This window comes from Malaclemys terrapin, chromosome 1, assembly GCF_027887155.1.
Source record: "Malaclemys terrapin pileata isolate rMalTer1 chromosome 1, rMalTer1.hap1, whole genome shotgun sequence".
NCBI lineage: Eukaryota > Metazoa > Chordata > Testudines > Emydidae > Malaclemys > Malaclemys terrapin.
Window position 1 is genome coordinate 139,468,891 of NC_071505.1, and position 21,807 is coordinate 139,490,697.

The 21,807-nt window shown below is 42.1% G+C and overlaps 1 long non-coding RNA gene across 1 annotated transcript; it reads right to left on the reverse strand.

Moving 5' to 3' along the window:
• Positions 1-214: 214 nt before the first annotated feature.
• Positions 215-21,319, reverse strand: LOC128830620 (uncharacterized). The gene is made up of 4 exons (XR_008443619.1): positions 21,243-21,319; positions 10,921-10,992; positions 2,928-3,042; positions 215-941 (listed from the first exon to the last, which is right to left on the reverse strand). It is a non-coding gene; the product is annotated as an uncharacterized LOC128830620 (long non-coding RNA).
• Positions 21,320-21,807: the final 488 nt, after the last annotated feature.

Sequence of the window (21,807 nt, forward strand, 5' to 3'; positions counted from 1 at the left end):
TCACAGGAAGCCGGGGGTGCAGGGCATTGTCTTGCCCAACTCTGTGTCAGAATCTCTGACACGCTTCAAACCAAATGCACTGCTTCAGGTAGAATAAACAAACAAATTTATTAACTACAAAAGATAGATTTTAAGTGATTATAAGTCAAAGCACAACAAGTCAGATTTGGTCAAATTAAATAAAAGCAAAACACATTCTAAGCTGATCTTAACACTTTCAGTGCCCTTACAAACTTAGATGCTTCTCACCACGGGCTGGCTGGTTGCCCTTCATCAAGGCTCTCCCCTTTGATCAGTGCCTCAGTCACTTGGTGGTGGTTTCTGTAGATGGAGGTAGAAGAGAGAGAGCATGGCAAACATCTCTCCTTTTCATCATGTTCTTTCTTCCCTCTTGGCTTTGCGCCCCACCCCTTCAGAGTCAGGCGAGCATTACCTCATCGTAGTCCCAAACTGACCCAGGGAAGGGGGGTGACTCACTCAAGAGTCCAACAGATCCTTGGTTGCTGCCTAGGCCAGTGTCCTTTGTTCCTGTGAGTCTGGGCTGGGTTTGTCCCATACATGCCCTGATGAGGTGTGAACTGCCCCTCTGCTCCTGGAGAGTTTTGCCTGGGCTTGTTTTAAGCCATAAGGACACATTTTCAGCCTCATAACTATATACATGAAATTACAACCTATAATATTACTATAACAACAATGCTCAATGCATCATGAGACTTCTGAAGACACCAAACATGACAAATGTTGCATTGGCTACCACACAATCATATTATAAGGATGAACATGGGGGTGCAGGGTGTTCCTCCGAGGTACAGAGTGTCACAGTGATCAAACTGAAAGCCTATCTTCTATCAAAATCATTTAAAAGAAAGAGCAATTTATGAGCACTTTCAACCAGCATTTGATGATCTTTCATTGAAGAGAGACTTGCTGAGTTGAGTTATCTGGAAAAGATTAAGACAAAAGGTATTAATTACAGACTTTGCTTTTGAATGCATAACCGGACTAGAGTGAGTGCCCTTTCTAGGGGAGTAGGAGAGGAGTTGTGTCATTTTGGGCTTTGTTATAAATTTAAGCACGGCCAAGAACTAGTGATCGGGAATATGAAGGGGGAGCCATTGCCACAAGATGCCCTCTTTAGGCCTCTTGCTTGTACCGGGTTCCTCCACCTTTCCCCATTCCCATGATACCCACACCACAACTGCCACAGGAGCTGCTGTCTTCACTCTAACAATTTCCTGGGAGAACAATCATGAGAGAGAATAAACACATTCTGCAGGTCTGTGGGAAATTATTCAGCTCCTGTCAATAGTAGGGCTGCTTTCTACACTCCGTTCTTTGTAAAAGCCCAGTGTTCCAATGTCAGTCCCATCCCCAGCATGATGTGCCCTCTGTCCTGACAGACACCAATCCCCACAGGACTTTTTTCTTATCTCCACAACTCGCTAAATGTCCCCATATGCCTGATATTAACAGCTGCAGTACTTTTCTGAAATTGCACCCTGCAATCCACTGGGGCCCTGCTGTCATTACTATGAGGATTTTTTATTTGACGCTTCCAGCAGGGTCTATTGTTCTTTTGGGAGCACCAGGTCCAAGACTAACACACCTTGTGCTGCCTGGGGGCAGCACACAGGGTCTCCCTTAGTCCTGGCCTTGACTCAGCAGTTATGGAAGCAACTACTGGCTACACTAACAGTATGATGGTTAAGGTATATGGTGTATTTGTTGGGTTATCTCCCATCCAACTTGAAAAATCTAAAATTAAGTTACCACTTCTAAAAAGTGGCCTCAAATAAAAGGAGCAGAATCCTGGTAGTTAGCCTGATTGGTAATTCCACCAAAACATGGATTGTGTCAGAACTTGCTTAGTAAAGTATAAAATGTAGGGTTACCATATTTAACAAATAAAAAAAGAGGACCCTCCACGGGGCCCTGGCCCCGCCCATTTCCCCACCCCAGCCCCGCCCCAACCCCGGCCTAACTCCGCCCCCTCCTCCCTCCCACTCCCAGCCACGCGAAAAGGGCTGCCCGAGCGCTACCGGCTTCACGGTTTGCCGGGCAGCCCCCAGACCCTGCGCCCCCGGCCGGCGTTTCCCCAGCGCAGCTGGAGCCCGGGAGAGGAAGTGCCCAGCCGGGGGCGCAGGGTCTGGAGGCTGCCTGGCAAACCATGAAGCCGGTAGCACTTGGGCTTCGGGCAGCCCCTATACCTCTGGACCCTGCGCCCCCGGCCGGGCACTTCCCCCCCCCGGGCTCCGGCAGCGCAGGGTCCGGAGGCATGGGGGCTGCCCAAAGCCCGTAGTGCTCGGCTCTTAAACAGAGCTGAAGAGTCAGGGGAGGAGCAGAGCCGCTGCGGCCGGAGGCTCTGCTCCTCCCCTGACTCTTCGGCTCTGTTTAAGAGCCAAGCTGCCCGAGCACTACTGGCTTTGGGCAGCCCCTGTGCATCCGGACCCTGTGCCGCCGGAGCCCAGGAGGGGAAGTGCCCGGCCGGCGGCTGGGGTCCGTAGACGAAGGGGGCTGCCTGAAGCCCATAGCGCTCGGGCAGCTCGGCTCTTAAACACAGCCGAAGAGTCAGGGGAGGAGCAGAGCTGCTGTGGGAGGGGAAGTGCCCGGCCGGCATTTTCCCGGACATATTCGGCTTTTTGGCAATTCCCCCCGGATGGGGGTTTGATTGCCGAAAAGCCGGACAAGTCCGGGAAAAACCAGACGTATGGTAACCCTAATAAAATGGTCCATTATACTCAAAACCAGCAGGGGAAGCTAGATATTATCTGAGTGCAGCTGTGAATTGGCTGGATAAGTGAATGGTGACAGGGATGTAGCTGAAGGGGGTCCTTCACATCCTGGTCTGATGTCTGAGCATATTTTCATGAAAACAAATTATTGGATAAAAGTGACTTACTCTGTGTCAATTGGTCTGCAGGACTTACCATCACGTGTTTACACAGCGCAGAGCTAAGAGGATCACAGTAACTAGCAGAATCAGTGTAATAATCCCAAGGACTGCAATAATGTACAACCAGCCTGAGCATTGAGAGGTGGGACCTGCCCATAAGAAAAGGAAGAGGTGGTTTGCAGTGGAATGAAGCAGCTGACATTTAGCACTGTGTTGCCTGTTTGCCTCCCAGAGAAATACCTTTTCCATCACTGGAGGAAACTCATTCCCATAGTCTGACCAGCTCTAATTTCTAGCCTTTGTGACTGAGGAGAAAATGACTGAAAATGTGAACATCAAAAGGCTGAAAACCCAGACAGCAAATAAAAAGAACCCCAAAGGTCTCCAAATTGTTAAGCCAATCTCTAGATTTTGGAGGCCTGATCCATAATGTTGAATGCTTGTGATTCTACTTTATAGAAGTGGTAAATAACCTGAGCCTTATGAAGATATGGAAAGCAGGTAGGGCTTGAGAGTGAATCTCCAACACAATGGGAGAGAAGCAAAGGGGAGGACAAGGAAATGGTTTGATACAAAAAGCTATTATTGCCATTCCTTAGTGCTTATGCATAGCTCTGCCAATGCCCCTCAGTCCTGCTCTGCAGCCCCCGCTATTCCAGTCCTAGGCTCCCCACACAGCTCTGCCAATGCCCCTCAGTCCTGCTCTGCAGCCCCTGCTATTCCAGTGCTGGGCTCCCCACACAGCTCTGCCAATGCCCCTCATTCCTGTCCTGCAGCTCCCCTGCTATTCCAGTGCTGTAGTCTCCCTTGAGGAGAAACCTGCCATTCATGCCAACCTATGCTATTCTGGGGGAACTGTACCAAGATTTACAAGAGGACCACCAAACTCCTCTTAAATTTTGAAGTAATCGGGATTTTAACACAAGCTTTCAGAGGTAAAAGGCAGTTTCTCTAATCTATTCTTCCGGATAGACCAGGGGTTGGCAACCTTTCAGAAGTGGGGTGCCGAGTCTTCACTTATTCACTCTAATTTAAGGTTTTGCGTGCCGGTAATACATTTTAACGTTTTTAGAAGGTCTCTTTCTATAAGTCTATAATATATAACTAAACTATTGTTGTTTGTAAAGTAAATAAGGTTTTTAAAATGTTTAAGAAACTTAATTTAAAATTAAATTAAAATGCAGAGCCCCCCGGACTGGTGGCCAGGACCTGGGCATTGTGAGTGCCACTGAAAATCAGCTCTCGTGCTGCCTTCGGCACTCGTGCCATAGGTTGCCTACCTCTGCGATAGACCATCTATTGTATTTACATTTATGATGTAGGGGAAAAAAAGTTTAATTCATTAATCCCCACCTCCATCATCTCTGCTCCCACTCATAATGTTTGTTTTAACACCCATTCATTTCTTCTTCCCATCCCCATTCCTCTACACTTAAGCTAGGTCTACACTACCCGCCTGAATCGGCGGGTAGAAATTGACCTCTCGGGGATCGATTTATCGCGTCCCGTCGGGACGCGACAATCAATCCCCGAATCGACGCTCTTACTCCATCAGCGGAGGTGGGAGTAAGTGCTGTCGACAGGAAGCCGCAGAGGTCGATTTTGCCGCCGTCCTCACAGCGGGGTAAGTCGGCTGCAATACGTCGAATTCAGCTACGCTATTCACGTAGCTGAATTTGTGTATCTTAAATCGACTCCCCCCTGTAGTGTAGATGTAGCCTTACCTTGTTTTCTGTAAGTGAAATTCCCTGTCATTACTGGAGCTAGGCTGCTGCCCCCCTGTGGTTTTTTAAAGGGATTTAAATGAGGAGAGGGAAGTGGTTGAGATCCTTTATGAGGCATTTCAGCCTGGAGGATATTAGAACAAAACCTGAACTAGCAAGGGGTTTACAATGGAAAAGGCAATAAACACTTAGCAGGGCTAAGAAGGACACAGCCCTAGTAATATGTCAACACCCCAGAGTCACAAACAAGACTTGTTAGGCAAGAGGCTAATCCCAGTTACACTGGTGTAAAATTAGGAGGAACTTCACTGAAGTCAACCAAGTGTTTCTATATTTACACCGTTGTAATTGAGATCAGATTCTGACCCACTCTGTCTTCAGGCTGTCCACCACGCTTTTATCAAGAAACACATACTGAGACATTTGGTCTGTCTTTTATTTGTGGTAAGAAATGCAGATTAACCTAACAATGGAAAAACATCGGGTGTGCTCGTTTAGCATTTTTCTGTGGTTAGCATTGCCTCTAAAAATATCTTAAAGGCTCCTGTTGTTTTCCGTTCATTCATGAAGTGTTTACTGGTGTTATTTAGAACATGCTTTATATTATCAGTAATGCTGAAAATTAAAAGGCACAAACAGAGTATTTACAGGGTGAATAAGTGGGTCAGATTCATCCCTGGTACACTTCCTTTGGCTTCAGTGGAGTAACACAAGGGATTAATTTGCTCTCTGGCTTAACCCTCTAGTTACTCTATAATAACTTTTCTTTCAGTGTCTCAATCTCATCTTTATTACTCTTATTCTTCCTCTTCCTTAGTTTTCATTTAACATAGATAAGTAAGATTTAAAATGAACATCTTCACAACAATCATATTCACTTTTAAAAACTGTGTTTACTTTCAGAGCTGGTTTCAAAAATAGAAAAAATCCTAATATATTTTAAGATAATTTCCCCTCAAAATAACTTTTTTTTAAATTTATTAGAATTTACTAAAAATGTAATCAACATTTTATTACCTTTTTTGTTTATTATTTATCATTTCCACAATAGGAATTTTTCTAAAATGTTTCTAAATTTTGAAAGTTTTTAAAATCTCACCTTGTGAGTAAGGTGACCAAGACATTTTAAAAGCATTTAGAAAATCCCCAATAAATGAAGGACTTTGGGAAAAATATCAATTATATTTAAAAATCTATAACCCCAATGAATTTATTTGTAAAATTCTTTACATTTTTAAATTGTTAGAATAGCTATGCTTACTTTCTATTTTCCCCTAAATAACAAAAACAATCCACAACTGTAAGGGTGGGATTTTTAAATATGTTCATTGTTGTCCTAACTGCTCCCACTGAAGTCATTGGTAAAACTCCCATTGAGTTCAGTGCAAATAGCGTTAGGCCAGTGCTGAGCACTCTTGAAAATTCCAGTCAAAATGTTTTTTTCTTAGAGTTTTTTATTTACTGTTTGGTCATAGTATGAAGTTTCTTTAGCCTTTGTCTAATTTGCACTTTCTGAAAATATGTATGTTATTGTATGTTGTTATATTTATGATAAACTACATACAACTTTTTCAACAGTAATCCTATATATGTGAATATATGTAAATATATCTATGTACAGATATACAAAGAGAATGTGGTGATAGTTGTGATGGATGTAGCTACAAAACTGGTGAGTTTTCTGTATTTTACCATTACATTTCTATATTCCAATCCTGCAAATGCACACATGCTTAACTTTATTATTGGGAACCTTACTATCAGACAGTTGACTCCCATTTAAACCAAATGAGAGTTAGGCTTCTAAGCAGGCTAGGCATCTATCTGCATCTTTAGCTATCTAAATATCTTTGAAAATATGGCCTAAATCACTTAGCCCTAGTCTACACTACGAGGTTGGGTCGAATTTAACCGTGTTAGGTCGATTTAAAAATGACCGCGTCCACACAACCAACCCTGTTCCGTCGACCTAAAGGACTCTTAAAATTGACTTCTGTACTCATCCCTGATGAGGGGAGTAGCACTAAAATTGACCTTGCTTAGTTGAATTTGGGGTAGTGCAGATGCAAATCAACGGTATTGGCCTCCAGGCGCTATCCCAGAGTGCTCCATTGTGACTGCACTGGACATCACTTTAAACTCTGATGCACTAGCCAGGTACACAGGAAAAGGCCCCGGAACTTTTTAATTTCCTTTCCTGATTGGTCAGTGTGGCAAACTCAGCATCACACAGCAGCACAGGTGACCATGCAGTCCCCCCAGAATCGTAGACCGTAGAATGTTTCTACGGTCCCCCATCATCTCCGTCCCTGAGGTTATCGCAGATTAGAAGGCGAAAAAAATGCACTCACGATGACATGTTTTCTGAGCTCATGCAGTCCTCCTGCACTGGTAGGGCACAGCTTAATGCATGGAAGCATTCAGTGGCAGAGGCCAGGAAAGAATTAAGTGAACGCGAAGAGCGGAGGCTAATGGGGGGAGCAAATGGACATGATGAAGCACCTGTTGGAGCTGCAGGAAAGCCAATGAGAGCACAGAGCCCTGCTGCATCCACTGTATAACTCCTCCTCTCCTCCCCATGTTTCATAGCCTCCTAACCCAAACTCCCAAGAATGCGGTGGGAGGCTCCGAGCACCCAGCCACTCCACTCCAGAGGATGGCCCAAGCAACAGAAAGCTGTCATTCAAATAGTTAGATTTTTAGTGTGGCTACAATAAGCAATGTGGCCTTGTCCTTCCCTCCTCCCCCACCCCACCCAGGCTACCTTGTCTGTTATCTCGGGGTTTTTTTAATTAATAAAAAAAGAATGCATGGTTTCAAAACAATAGTTACTTTATTTCGAAGGGGGGAGGGTGGTTGGCTTACAGGGAATTAAAATCAACAAAGGGGGTGGGTTTGCATTAAGGAGATACACACACAAATGTCACACCAAAGCCTGGTCAGTCATGAAACTGGTTTTCAAAGCCTCTCTGATGTGCAGCGCACCTTGCTGTGCTCTTCTAATCACCCTGCTGTCTGGCTGCTCAAAATCAGACACCTGGCTATTTGCCTCAACCTCCCACCCCGCCATAAATGTCTCCCCCTTATTCTCACAGATATTATGGAGCACACAGTAAGCAGCAATAACAATGGGAATGTTGGTTGCATTGAGGTCTAACAGCACCAGTGAGCTTTTAAACGTCCAAAGGCACATTCTACCACCATTCTGTACTTGCTCAGCCTATAGTTGAACTGCTCCTTACTACTGTCCAGGCTTCATGAGCCATGGGAGCAAGGGGTAGCCTGGGATAGGTGCGACCGCATAGTGCTGCCAGCTGGGAGAGCAGCCTGAGGCAGAAGCCTCCAGCTCACATGATATTCCAGGCAGGACTAAATCTCCATGAGCAGCAGTACCACGTCTACCATCAGTACCCAGGAGGACCAGAACAGATCCCCTGAGCTCATCGCTGCGGAGCAGAAGAGCAGAGTTCCAGGAGAGCAGAGTTGCAGGGGAAGTGGTGAAGCCACACACCATGTCCTGCAGGTTTCTAGGAGCTGGGCAGGGAAGACGTTCCCAGAACCCCGGCCAAGCTACATGTCTGACAAGGACGGTTAGCAGTCCTACTGCACAGTCTGCTGAGAAGGCAAGGATCTGCTGCTGTGTAGCAATGCCAGCTGCTGCAGGTGCTTCTGTGTCGAATGCTTGGAGGTTCTAGTAGGGCAAGGTACCTAGGCCAAGGCAAAAAAACAAGAGCCCTGGAGCTGTTACATGTGTCAACCACAGAAGTGCTACGGGGTGTTACAGCGCCGACTGGACTGGAATGTATGGCTGCAAGACTTCTTCACCAGCGACAAAGGACAGGAATATGATGCACCTAAAATCTAAAAAGGCTCACACATTTCCCAGAGTCAGTACCCTTGATAACAGAACGTCAATGATTGCATTGGCTACTTGGATCACAGCAGCCCTCACAGTAGACTTGCCCACAACAGCAGCAGTGATGGTGAGCTGAGCGAGCTCCATGCTTGCCGTGGTACGGTGCCTGCACGGGTAAGTCAGGAAAAAAGGCGCAAAACGATTGTCTGCTGTTGCTTTCACGGAGGGAGCAGCGACTGATGACATGTACCCAAAACCACCCATGACAATGTTTTTGCCCCATCAGGCATTGGGAGCTTAACCCAGCTCTGTAAGTCGATGCTAGCCACGGTAGTGAGGACGCACTCCACCGACTTAATGTGCTTAGTGGGGAAATACGCAATAGACTGTATAAAATCGATTTCTAAAATTTGACTTCTACAAAATGAATCTAATGTTGCAGTGTAGACATACCCTTAGATGCTTTGAAAATTTTACCTTCAGTCTAATGGTTCTTCATATGACCTCTCTTTTTTTTTTTTTTTGCTTTATACCTAGTGTCTTCTAGTCTTCCAGCTACATTTATGTTATTACCGATTCCATAAAATAAAGTGAGGGTGAAGGTAATGAAATGAAGGTAACTATCTACATAAATACTGTGTTGCACCTGACACACTTATGGATAAATAGAGTTGGATATAAATCTGGAAAAGACAACAAGGTTTTGAGTAGAGCTGGCCAGAAAATGAGTGTTTTTCCCCCTGATGGAAAAGCTATATGAAAACATTTTTTTTTTACTTAACCTTAATTTGATTTAAATTTATTTTTTTAATTTTCCTCAAAACCCCAAAAACCTGAAAACTGAAAATGTGGGCTGAAAAGTGCCAACCTGCCCCCACGCCCCCCAAAAAAATTATCAAAAAAACTAGACACTTCCTTCAAAATATTTCAGTTTGTCAAAAACACAAAAGAGAATTTTTGACCAGCCCTAGTTTTGATGTAAGTTTCCCTCAATAAAGACCCGATCCTACAAGTTCTGACTGGAGTCAGTGGGAGCTTGAGGTGCTCAGAACCTCACAGGATTGGGCACCAAAACAACTAATAACTATCACTATATGTAAGCCATTGAGAAATACAATATGGCCACTGTGTTTCCTTGCAGGAGCACAGCAGTCCCTTTGTCTGATTCATTGCTTTTACAATTACTTTCAGATACTGCAACTGTCAAATAAAAAGTGTTCAATATCCCTTCCCCAAGGAATTTTGAATGTCAATCTAATAAATAACCCTGGTTAAAAAAAATAGTTAAAACTATTTTCCTCCCTTTGTGTAGAAGACATTTACCACAGAAAATAATCAGGTTTCAGAGTAACAGCCGTGTTAGTCTGTATCCGCAAAAAGAAGAACAGGAGTACTTGTGGCACCTTAGAGACTAACAAATTTATTAGAGCATAAGCTTTCGTGGACTACAGCCCACTTCTTCGGATGCATATTCTATATGATAATGTATGGAAAGGCATAGATAAGGCACTCAAGCAATCATAACTCTGCCCTTTAGTGATGCTATGAGAGAAAAAAAGCATATTCTATATGCATCCGAAGAAGTGGGCTGTAGTCCACGAAAGCTTATGCTCTAATAAATTTGTTAGTCTCTAAGGTGCCACAAGTACTCCTGTTCTTCTTTTTGTAGAAAATAATCAAAATCTTTCCAAGAAATCTGAAGGATTAAGTTTTATTCATAGTTTAAGGCCAGTAGGAACTGTGGTGATCATCTAGACTTTCTGACCCAGTATGCCAGTTTTACCTAGCTAAAATGTCATCTGGATCATTAACCAACAGAAATGGGATCTGAGCAGATCATAGAACCATAGAAATGTAGGGCTGGAAGGGACCTTGAGAAATCTTCAAGTCCACCCCCGTGCTGAGGCAGGACCAAAGTAAACTTAGAATATCCCTGACAGCTGTTTGTCTAACCTGTTCTTAAAAACACCAATGATGGAGATTCCACAACCTTTCTTGGAAGCCTATTACAGAGCTTAACTACCCTCATAGTTTCAAGGTTTTCCTAATATCTCCCTTACTGCAGATTAAACCCATTACTACTTGTCCTACCTTCAGTGGACATGGAGAATAATTGATCACCCTCCTCTTTATAACAGCCCTTAACATATGTGAAGACTGTTTTCAAGTCCTCCCTCAGTTTTCTTGTCTCAAGACTAAACATGTCTAGTTTAGTTTGAACCTTTCTTCATGGTTCAGGTTTTCTAAACCTTTTATTGTTTTTGTTGCTCTCCTCTGGACTCTCTCTCCAATTTGTCCACATCTTTCTTAAAGTGTGGTGCCCAGAATTGAACACAGTACTGCAGCTATGAAATGACTCCTAGATTACATGCAGTATGATTATTTTAATGGAGTGCAGACATGATAAAACACAAAAAACTTTCATATTTCCCAAGATACTGTAATACCTGAAGGGATAGCCTCTGATGTGCTGTCAGATTTCCAGTGCACTTTCACCTCAGCATAGGTGCTCCTCTCTCCTGTAAGGAGACACAAAATGCTATCAACAGTAGACCTTTGGATTATCAAGGCCCAGTCCTGCAGGGTTCTGAACTCCCGCAGTTCCCATTTACTCCAACACCTTGCAAAGTCAAACCTTTTGTGAGAAAATAAAAAACAAGAATAAGTTTCATTCTTCCCTGAAAGGACACATCTGCCTCCTCCCTAATAGGCCAGAACAACATCACTACCAGTACTAGAGGATATTATCAGAATATTATAATCCATGCTGTTCCACTATGCAATTTTTCAGACAAATGGAAAGAATTACTGATTTATTTAATAAAATCCAGAAATTGTCTGAATTTCCAGAGGAAAAAAAAATTAACCTGGAGTTAAGCTGAGAATAAATATCCGTAGTTTATTAGGAAAAACATTACAGGAATGTAGTAACTATCCCATAGAAAGCATTATGAACCCAGAAAATTCAGAGTTAAGGTTAAACTTAAAATAAATCTAAACATGATAATGTATGGAAAGGCATAGATAAGGCACTCAAGCAATCATAACTCTGCCCTTTAGTGATGCTATGAGAGAAAACAAATAAATAAAAGCTAATCTGTATTTAAAAACTAGTTTACTCTAATCTCAGACTACATACACTAAAATGGTTTAGTTATAATTGTCTGGCTATTACACAGTGTCATATGTAGTTACTCCCAGTGCAACCCTGATTTTATAAAAGTACCTGGAGACACCCAAATCTTTTTTTAAAATCAAGGGTTCCTAAAGTCAGGAGAGGTCAAACAATCTGCAAAGAATAATTAGTGCAGTATTTTGTGTGTGTGTGTGGGTATGTATAATATGGAGCATTATTATTATGGTTGGGAGTGCAAATACGTATAAAACGTACTAAGTTGAGGCATCAAATAAAGTGAAGGAGGTCATGCTGGGATATAAAACATAAATTTTGTCTGGAAATGATACACTAAGAATGTATCCAAAAATCCTGCAGAGATACTTCTATTCCAGTTTGAGAGTGACATTTTTGTTTTGTTTAGATTGAGAAGGAACTGACTTAAATTGAATCAACATAAGCCATTAGTAAATTGAAATAAGAGTATTTATACAGAGTTTTTCATTGGTTTAGTGAAATTGGTCTAAAAACATACCTTCACTTACACCAGTGCAAGTTTGTGGGTAGACTTACATGTGAGGCACACCCTGTGTCTTTTTGTTGTATTTAGACAATATTATCTCATTGTTTCCTTGCTATCCCTCACCTGTCTGCATCCATCCATTGTTTCTTGTCTTATACTTAGGTTGTAAACTCTTTCGGGCAGGGACTGTCTTTTTCTCCTGTGTTTGTACAGCGCCTAACACAATGGGACCCTGGTCCATGGCTGGGGCTCCTAGGCACTACCGTAATACAAATAATAATACAAATAATAAATATTAATATTTATTAATTATTATTATTATTATTATTATGTGTTAATTCAATTCAATGACTCAGTTACACATGGCAGATTTCTCCTGAGTCTTTTGTAAGTTGTCTTGAATAGTCAAAGTGCAAGAGTTCAGATTTCTTTGGACTGTATAAGGTTTATTGATCAAAATAGAATTTAAATGAGAAATTATATTAAAAAATCAAAGATGGCTATAATATAGTGTTACAAAGTTTGAAAGAATGAATTTACCATAGACTGTTGAAATTTATCAAGAAGTAAAGATCAAATCACCACAAACCAAGATATAATGACATAGTGGAAAACTTATTACAAAGCATAATCATATTGTTAGTAACATATGCTAAGTATATATACTCTTGGTAAGTGATTTTGGTACCAACACGACATTATGGACCTTTGATATAGATCTTTTAAATTGACAGTCAAGTTAAACACAGGTTCAGTTAAAAACCAATAAATATATACATACACCAGTCAAGGATTGTTCGTGCTAGTACAATCAACAGTAATTCTAAAATTACAATCTGGAAATTTAGACAATTAATTACAGAAAAATGACAATTTAATTAAAAATTGCCTTCCTAGGTCATATGAGTGACAGCCAGAATCTTCATCCTAAATATACTAATATCACACTCTCATATCACACATCTAACCTACTCTATGCTGGTAATAGTTTAAAATTATTTCTAATTTCTCTTGATATTCCCGGTTGTTAGTGCTGCAGAGTTGTTAATGCTGCTAGTGCTAGTGTTCTGGGAGCTCTGGTGTTAGCTGCATGAGCAGAGAGTGCAGCTCGCTGATTCAGCTGACCTTGATGTTATTCATCAAAAGAGACCACAGGCTTGGCTCGATGACGAAGGTGCTTGGCCAGTTTATTGTCAGCAAAGCATGGTTGTAGTGCCCTGTAGTGAGTCGGTGTGGCTCCCCTCCTGCCCAGAAGAGGGAGCCCACGTGCAGGCACCAGAGTGGGTGGAGCCACCGCCGCCTGTCCCTGCCCCCCGGAAGTCAAGGGGCGGGACAGGAAGTATAAAGGCCGGCCGCCAGAGCTCAGTCGGCGGCCAGCCACCGCAGGGAGCAGACGTGCGGCCGGGAGCTCCCGACCAGGAGACCTCCGAGGCCTGAGTCCTGGGCCCTAGCTGGCCTGAGCTACCCCGGGCACGCTACGAGGAGGAGCTGCCGGAGCCCGTCAGCGCCCGTCACTGGGAGAATCCCTGGGAGCCCCATCCCACCAACCCTGAGGGCGAGACGGCACCCGAACCCCTCTGCCCCTGCTGCTACCCGGAGGAGCCGCCCGAGGACCATTGGCCTGACTTCCTGGCAGAGCTACCGGACCTGCCACCGAGCCCTGGCCGAGAGGAGCCCATGCAGATGGACTGGGCTGAGCCCGGCGCAACGAACGAGGTAGGCTCTGAGGGGGATCCTGGAAGTAGCCCGGGGGTAGCCGACCCCAGTCCGGCTGCAACCGAGTGTGAGCCAATGTCAGTGTGTTGCGGTCTGGATACCCCACTGACCAGCAGCGGCAGCAACCGCTGCTAGGGCCCCGGGCTGGAACGCAGTGGAGTGGGTGGGCCTGCATTCCCCCCTGCCACCCCCGCTCACGGGTGGCAGGCTTCCCCCTCACCCAACGCTCGGCTACAGAAGCCTAGGCGTGCCTTACCTGAACTGTTTATCCGCTCAGCCCCCTGCAAACAAGGGCCTGAGCTAAACTGTGTTTGCCCGCCCTGATCCAGGGCCTGGGCTCTGAACTATTTACTTGCTCAGTCCCCTGCAACTAAGGGCCTGAGCTAAACTGTGTTTGCCCCGCCCTGATCCAGGGCCTGGGCTCTGAACTATTTACTCGCTCAGTCCCCTGCGACTAAGGGCCTGAGCTAAACTGTGTTTGCCCGCCCTGAACCAGGGCCTGGGCTCTGAACTATTTAGTCGCTCAGTCCCCTGGAACCGAGGGCCTGAGCCCTGAGCTAACTGTCGGCTTTGCTCCGCCCTGCACCAGAGAGCCGGAGCTTCGGGACTAACTGACTGCTTGTTCCCACAGTAGTGAGTCGGTGTGGCTCCCCTCCTGCCCGGAAGGGTCGAGCCCCGGCTAGGACCGATTACATGCCCCATATGAGCTACGGGTACACTAACACATGTATGCCTGTGACAAGTTATCGATTCAATCAGCACACCAGGATGCTGTCCCCTACAGCAGCACAAAGATACTCCTCCTATGACTACTCCTTTTATACATTTATACAAACAGATTACGTATTACACTCCAGATGATGTTAGTTACCACCCTTATCCTTGTACCTGCTAGTTCGAACAAAACATCCTCATCCATTATCCTGTCATCCCCTCTATCTTTACAAGGGCTCAGTGTGTTCCTGTACCATCTCTTAGGAATGCGTTTACATAAGTACTTGAGAGATCTGTATGGTTTTGTACCATCTTCTCTCATTGGGAATGTGCTTACTTACCGAGTGTGTTACTGTTCTGCGAAGGCCAGGCCTACTCTGAGTCACAGCCTTTGGTTCATACTGTTAGTTATGCCTATGGTCTAGCAAGGCCTACATTCCCCATTTAGATACAAAAGTGTAAGGATATCCTGCAATCCTAATGTTTACTACCTCAATTTTCTTATATTACTCTAAGTAAACGTTAAGCAATAGTAACTCTGTTGCTTTAAAAATCACATAAGATCTCTGTATTTTGTTTAAGAAACTTATCTGTTTCTGGTGACTTATTGTGTCAGAGCAGGCATGGACACTTTCAATATAAAGGCAACTGAAAGAATGTAAACCCAGTTCCTATTGGAATAAAATGTAATACTATGCAGGACTTTATGTAACAAGCTATCCAATCTCAGTATTCTTTGTTCATTTAAACTCAGATCTTCAAAGGTATTTAGGATCTACCTCCTCTTGAATCAATGGGAGTTAGGTGCCCTATTGACTTAGTCTTTTCTAGACATTCAAGATAAAATATTGCTAGCAAAATACAAACACAGTAGTATATTTTAAGTCATCAACAGACTTTATAACTCAAGTACATATTTTTCAAATATTTCAGTTAATACAGTCCACTGGGACAGAATGGAAATATATGCATAGCAGATGCCTTTTGTTAATTGATAATGAGCACAGCTGTAGAGGAAGGATTACAGCTTCTTTTATCAAGTCTTTGAAGGCATTTCTAATGGAATATTTTCATATTTGCAAAACTGGCCTGACCATTCAAGATGCAGCATTCATCTCTGATGAGAAATTGTGATTGTCCAACCAGAGTCTCCTTTGACTTGAACATCATTATTCCACACGCCAAAGAAACAAAGGAATGTGACTTTCTTGTAGTTTTATGTTTTATAATTGTTTACCATAAACACAGGGATGCGGTTTTGACAGAGCTGGGAATAACTAAAGCATCATCTTTATCTGTTACCCAGGGTGGTGGCGCGGCAAGAAGCCGAGGTTTTCCTCTAGCCTCTCCCCCTTTTTCTGATCCTTTCAGGGGGTTCATTCCGTCACTCCTCCCACATTTTTTTTACATATGTGGGATTCTCAGGTACACCAGGGGCTCAGGCAATCATCTTCTATGAGGCCTGAAAGGTATTTCCCCACCAAAGGAGAACTGGTGCACCACTTTGTAGGATTTTTCACTTTACTTTTTGCATTCAGGAGGTCTGCTTTGGAGATTCCTTGATGAGAGAGCTAAATTGTCACAACTTTGGATGGGTTTCCAGTGTGGATTGCAGGTTAGCAATGGTCAGTCTGAGGCTATTATATCCCCAGTTGGTGCACTACTTAGGAACTGGATCTAGGCATTGGCACAGGATGTAGGAGAAATAAATTTCCATGTCTGGCCCGACTTGAGGCTCCCCTCATCTCAGTTCTCCACCCTTTTGTGTGGAGAGAAGAAGGCTGACATTCAGGTGTCCAGACTAGCTGAATGTAAGTGATAGGCAGATGATTGATCTCCCCACAGCTTCTGGTGTGATACATCCCAATTATTGTGGGCAGCTCTCAAACCTCAGGTAACTGGCAGGTAGCTGAGCAGTGCTGTTAACTTCAGTTAAGTTTTAAGTTAACAAAGTTGTAGCCTCAACATTTAACCACACTCTTGTGTGTGTGTGTCACTGTCTCCATGTTCATATCTATGGGCATCTGTTGCTCTTGGGCTCATTTTCAGAGCATGAGAGCCCATGCATCTTTCACATGCAAACACTTTATGGACTTTCCCCAGATATTATTTTCAGAAGTTAGTAGTTGAGGCCAGGAGGAGCACCTGCCAAAAGCATCCGTTTTTTCTGTATGTGTTTTTTGTAAAAAGCCCCTTGAGAGATTCCCTTACCCCCCCCCCCCCCCCCATCAGTCTGTCTTGGCCAACTATCATGATAAAGGCTCTGTCGGCTACTTGTCCCCTTACAGCCATGGCCAATCTCCACTCTCTGAACTTTATAGTCTTTCCATATTCCTTGCTGACTTTAAGTCATTGGTATAGTTTATAGGGACTGAGTATAATAATTTTTTCTTAATTGGGGACACTACCAGCATGAGTGATGTGGAGAAAGTAGATAAGGAAAAGTTATTTACTTATTCCCATAATATAAGAACTAGGGGCCACCAAATGAAATTAATAGGCACCAGGTTTCAAACAAATAAAAGGAAGTTCTTCTTCACACAGCATACAGTCAACTTGTGGAACTCCTTTCCTGAGGAGGTTGTGAAGGCTAGGACTATAACAGGGTTTAAAAGAGAACTGGATAAATTCATGGACGTTAAGTCCATTAATGGCTATTAGCCAGGATGGGTAAGGAATGGTGTCCCTAGCCTCTGTTTGTCAGAGGGTGGAGCTGGATGGCAGGAGAGAGATCACTTGATCATTACCTGTTAGGTTCACTCCCTCTGGGGCACCTGGCATTGGCCACTGTCAGTAGACAGGATACTGGGCTAGATGGACCTTTGGTCTGACCCAGTACGGCTGTTCTTATGTTCTTATGAGACAGCTAATGAAATGGCAGAACGTAGTCCCTCTATAACTCTTTACCTTTACCATCTCTGACTTTTCTCTGCTGTAATTCAGTTAAAATCATGAATGGTGCTACATTTTTGAGCTGGTCTGCTCTGTGTTACATTTTCAACAATGTAACAGATCTGCATGACTACTCAAGCAATTAGCAGCCTTGTGGGCAAACAGCCAGTCCTTATGACATGCATCAATAGTGTCTGTCTTAGGACTTTCACTTGGCTTTTCAACTTCTCAGTTATATGTCAGGATTCACCCATTTTTAATATATTTATTCTCTACTGATTTGTCCATTTTATTACCCATTCTTCTTATTTCATCCAAAGATACATTTGGCTGTTTAACCACATGAAGCCGGTCTATGTCTTTTTATATCAGCTATCTATTTAAAACATACATAGCATAAAACAGTAACTTCCTCATTTGACCTTTGTCGAGCAGGTATGTTAATAAATATATTTACTTTTAACTTAAAATGTATTGTAGTGTAACTGTCACCAGCTTTTGCTGAAAGAAAAACAGTTTGTATTAACTACCACAGAAATCCTATATGATTTCTCAGGCCTGTGCAGAAAGTTATGCCTAAACAACAACATTAGTAAATTAACAGGAGTTAATAAGTTTAGGTATCAGTAGTGTTGTCCCTTTTTGATCCGAGTGGCTAGTTAAAGTTTGGGGCTGTGGGAATGTTCCAATTGGAAGTATAAATTGATGGAGTCTGGTATTTTAGAGGGGAGGGATAGCTCAGTGGTTTGAGCATTGGCCTGCTAAACCCAGGATTGTGAGTTCAGCCCTTGAGGGGGCCACTTAGGGATTTGGGACAAAAATCAGTACTTGGTCCTGCTAGTGAAGACAGGAGGCTGGACCTGATGACCTTTCAGGGTCCCTTCCAGCTCTATGAGATAGGTAGCACTCTCTCTATATATATTTATTTTCTTTGGTATAATCTTCTTTATTTACAAGGAATGTACAAAGTCCTGCTTCTCCAAATGCAGGAGGAACCAAAAACAAAAGGAGCAGTTTCTTAGCTTACATCCCCAAGCCTCTCTAGCCAAAATCAGACCCTAAAGGTCTCCCTTTATCTCAGTGGTTTTCAAAATGGGGTATGCATACCCTGAGCTGGGGTCAGGGGACATTTGAGAAAAATCCTGTAATGGTGGACAACATATCATGTTATTCCTTACAGACCTTCCCCCTCCCCCACAGACCCCTGTTTTCAAAGATATATTGTGACCGTATCTCAGGTGGGAGTAACTACATTATTTGGAAAGGGGTATGCAGCCTAAAAAGTTGAAAACCACTGCTTTAGGTTCTTCCGTAGTCACACTATGCTTATAGGCTCCTGCTTGGCTTTCTTGCCTCTGCCTCTGTTTTTGTCTGTTCAGTTTCTGTGTGAACTCTCGTCCCACACACAAACACACACCCCTGCTACCAAAACAATACTCATCCATAAGCTACTGGGAGGATTCACATACACTTTTGTCTTAGCTGGGGTCTTATGCTTGCAGTTATGTAAATTGAAGGGTGAGTTCATACCCATCAATCTCAATGGGGGTATAACCCAATCAATAACAAGATTTCACCCAGCTCATAACAATATTAATCAAATCCATATGTTATTGCAAATATCTGTATTTTGTACTGTTATCCTCACCCAGAAAACAAGGAGTCAGAATAAAGGGTCAATTTTCATGCCGGCAAAAATATTAACATTGTTGTGCCACCACGCTGTGGAGCAGAGTTTCAATTTAGCAAAGCACCTACGCCCATGTTTAAAGTTAAGAAACAGGTGATGAGAATAATTAGAGGGATGGGGAAAATTTAATATGATCACATAGATTAGGAACTTCTTTTCACTCCGTCTCATAATACAAAAACTAGAGTCCATTCAATGCAAATTCAAAATAAAGATAAAAAGGAAATACTTGTTCATACAATGCACTAGTAGCCTGTAGAATTCATTGCCACAAGAGAGTTTAGCAAATTCAAAAAGGGATTAGACATTTATATGGATGGCAGAACATCCACAGTTATAGCAATAAATATTAAAAAAAAACATTTTGGAAGGAATATGAACTCTCATGCTTTAGAGCATAAGCCAAACTCTAACTATTGGGATTTAGGTGGGAATTTTGCCTGGAGGTTGGTTATTCCATGACTGGTTTCATGCACTTTCATCTAAAATATCTGGCGTTGGCAACAGGCAGAGTCAGGACACTGAATTAGATGGACTATTGATCTGATCCAGAATGGCAATTCCTGAGTTCAGTTAATTCAAATTAAAGAGAATCTTAAAAGCAATTAAACTCTAAAAATTAATATTACCATTATAATATGACAATGTTGGGTTATTCATTAAAGAATACTCTATCAGACATGACAGGACAGAGAGGCATTTCAAATAAAAACAGAGTTTCACGCATTCAGATATCACAACACTAGGTTCTATTAATTCACTCATTGTGTGCACATGTAGGCTATGATCCTACCATTGCATCTGCCCAGCTGATCCTGGCATCCCCACGGAGTTTAGTGGGACTACATGGAGACACAAAAGTCCTTCCGTGCTGATCCAATTTCAGTATCAGTACCAAACCACACACAATGGATTAAAGAACAAAAACATTTTGTACAGTCAACTTGTTCAGTCTCTGTGTCCTAGTGGGGGTTTGTAGAAGTTTTCATAGAAAAAACAATGTTCTGATGGCACATTCAGAAGGACATATTTTACTTTGATAAATAGTATTATTTCGACATATCTTGCACACAATTGTCTGATAACCAGCAGAAACTATTTTGTGATATGAATGTAAAGAACATGCATGGTTACTTGATGCTTTTGTTGATATAATACAGATGTGAGGCATTGTTGTAAGCAATTAATATTGTATTCTGAAGACACTTTTAATTAAGAATTAGTTAATTTTTGTTTAAAGCACTATATATGTGATGACAATTATGACAACTTATTAAAAACGCGAGCTATTTCCTAGTTATACCTTCTAATTTATATCTGATGCACTTTACATAAAAAAAACATTTTTCAATAAATAGCTTTATATTGAGGTCTTATCAATAGATCATATGCAAATCATACAATTAAACATTTTTAGAATGATCACAAACATGTCCATTGATTTTGGACTGCTATTTTTCTCTTTTCAACATGTCAGCTCTATAACTGTTAGTTGAAAAAGGAAAGATTAAAATTAATAAATTTTGCAAAAGATGGTTATTTATAAGTATATTTTGTATTTTTAAAAGTACTGTGATTACTATTCTTAGGAAAGTTTTATCAGCATCAGCCACTCTCTGCCAAAGAATGAATGTTGACTTTAATTTAAAAGGAGAATTAAATGTAGACAGACTTGAAAATATTTTATGGTGACTACAGAAATTCACTGCTTTAAAATGTAAAAGAACTAAAAGTAAAGGGCTTCCAGTTAGAGCTGTCTTTACAATGAAGGTAACCACAGATTTCTAATAGTTCCTTTTAGTGACTTTTTGTTAACTTTTAACCATTTGCAAACATAGCATGTTTCAGATACACTATTGGAATAACGTGTTGGGAATCAGAAGACCATAGTTTACTTTTGCTAGAATTCACAATTCAGAGTGTCCTCATATTAATAAAGGTAGATAAGTTAGATATCATTCTAATCCTAGTGCTCTAAAAGTGAATTTGTTCAGAATTTAACACTTCTTCCTACCAAATTTTTATTTAAAATATTTATTTAAATATTTATTATTTGAAAGTTTTAAGATTGTCATTTAAAATGCAATAAAATAAAATAAAATAAGCTTTCTTTTTTTACCTGGATCCAAAGTTCGTGAAGTAAAACACACTCTTTCTTCTGATGGTATCTGTATATCTGCATAAGTGACTTCACTCGCCATTTTGACAAAGTGTCTTGAGATTTGAAAGTAAACTGGTTACATAGAAGATACGCGTTCTGCATTACATCCTTTCCACTCCTTACCACACCCATCTTACTGCTTTGGGTCAAGAGAAGGACTAGAGGCATTTAAAAAGGAAGGAAACAAGCTACTGTATTTCTTTCAAATGCAATTTCACAGTTTTTAGCCCTCTTAAAAATTATTCTTCAGTCTCCCAATGATAATGTATTTTATCAATGTTTTGTCTCTGTATACTGTATATACACAATACAACAATAATTTTTACTATCTTGTTTACAACTTGTGGTCCATACCCTGCTTAACTTACCTTATTTATTAGGGCCTGATTCTGCAAAGTTCTAAGTACTATCATCTCCTAATGAAGCCAATGGGAATTTAGTAGAGTTGGTGTCAGCTAACCGGGTTGAGGATGGTGTAGCTTAGTGGTCAGAGAGGGAATCAGGAACCAAGGTCTAGGGTCAG